Below are 1,523 nucleotides of genomic sequence, written 5' to 3'. Positions count from 1 at the left end.
GCTGTTCTTGCTATCATTATTATTACCATACATTTTATTAGACGTAGTCCATGCAGATAAAAAGAGTGCTCTAGAAACAAAGGAGAGGCTTTCCTGGAGGACTTAGTGCCTTAGCTCAGTCTTGAAAGGCAAAGTTGAAGTTAACAACAAAAGAGGATAGTGCTACTAGGCACATGGGAGACAGAGGACATTCCAGAAAGGGAGCAAGGTAGGTAAGGGCCCAAAGAAGACAGAGAGTGAGCCTGGTATGGTCAAGAAATGTAAGCTATTTTGTATGCTAGATACACTGCAGGGTGCCAGGGAGCCTGACTGTGGAGAAGCTTTGATTAGGGAAAACTGGATTATATTTTATCCTGAAAAGGGAGTTTGTTAAGAGACCATCACTGGACTGGCAGGTGGCATGGAGGTTAAGGCACTAGACTCCCACTTGGCTGACCAAGTTTTGAGTCCTGGACCTGGCAGCTTGTTTTCTCTGTCAGTGGTCAAATTGGTTAGTAGTGGGACCAGCAGTTAGCGTAATGGCTATGTCATTGAACTCCCATGTAGCTAGCTGCAGTTTGAGTCCCGGACCCAGTGGCTAAAACTCGTGCCGGGCGCATGTGCGTGTGTGCACAAGATCCCGAGAGGAGAATGGAAGAGAAGGGATTGTGGTGTGGCCATTCCCCCCGGGGGGGTGATTTCTGCGCTCGCCAGACAGAAAGAGAGAGACATAGAGACAGAAAGCGAGAAATCACCCCCCAGGGGGGATGGTCATACCACAATCCCTTCTCTTCCATTCTCCTCTCGGGATCTTGGGCACGCACGCACACGCGCCCGGCATGGGTTTTAAGCCACCGGGTCCGGGACGCGAACCTCAGTCGACTACGTGGGAGTCCAGCGACATAGCCATTACGCTAACTGCTGGTTCCCATAATTATTTTTTTTGAGAGAGAAATTTTTGCTAGTTTGTGGAGGGTTTTTTTGGGGTTTTGTTTGTTTGTTTTTTTTTTAGGCTTTTGTTATAGGGCGCGTGAGCTAGCCAGAAAGACAAAGAAAGAGAGACAGTGAGAAATCACCCCCCAGGGGGATGGCTACGCCACAGTCCCTTCCTCTCCATTCTCCTCTCGGGATCTTGGGCACACATGCACACGTGCCCAGCGTGAGTTTTAAGCCACCGGGTCCAGGACTCGAACTGCGATTGACTACATGGGAGTTCAGTGACATAGCCATTATGCCAACTGCTGGTCCAAAATTAAGTAATAATTGTTAAAAAAGAGAGAGAGAGACTGTTGCCAGTGGAGGAACAGATGCTGTTTGCATTTAGAAAGATCACAGCTTGAAAGGTGGAGACGGAATTGTATAAGTGGCAGATACGGAGGCAGGAAGCCCAGTTTGGAGGCCAATACAGTAATCCATGTGAGAAATGTTGAGGCTCTGGACTTAAGTACTGACAGTGAGGACCAAGTAATTACACAGATTTTTTTTTTTCTAATATTTTTTTTTTTTTTTGGGGAGATTTTCACTGTAGGGCGCGTGCGCTCGCC

At 47.6% G+C, this 1,523-nt stretch overlaps 1 protein-coding gene across 1 annotated transcript in view; it reads left to right on the top strand.

Annotated features, from left to right (window-relative positions):
* The window catches only part of SMARCD1 (SWI/SNF related BAF chromatin remodeling complex subunit D1), a gene marked incomplete in the record, with an annotated part of 14,577 nt that overhangs the window by 8,414 nt on the left and 4,640 nt on the right, over window positions 1–1,523 (top strand).

Source organism: Tupaia chinensis, unplaced genomic scaffold, assembly GCF_000334495.1.
Source record: "Tupaia chinensis unplaced genomic scaffold, TupChi_1.0 Scaffold145652_1, whole genome shotgun sequence".
NCBI lineage: Eukaryota > Metazoa > Chordata > Mammalia > Scandentia > Tupaiidae > Tupaia > Tupaia belangeri.
The sequence above is the reverse complement of the archived record's forward strand: the minus strand, read 5'-3'. Positions and strand labels throughout refer to the sequence as shown.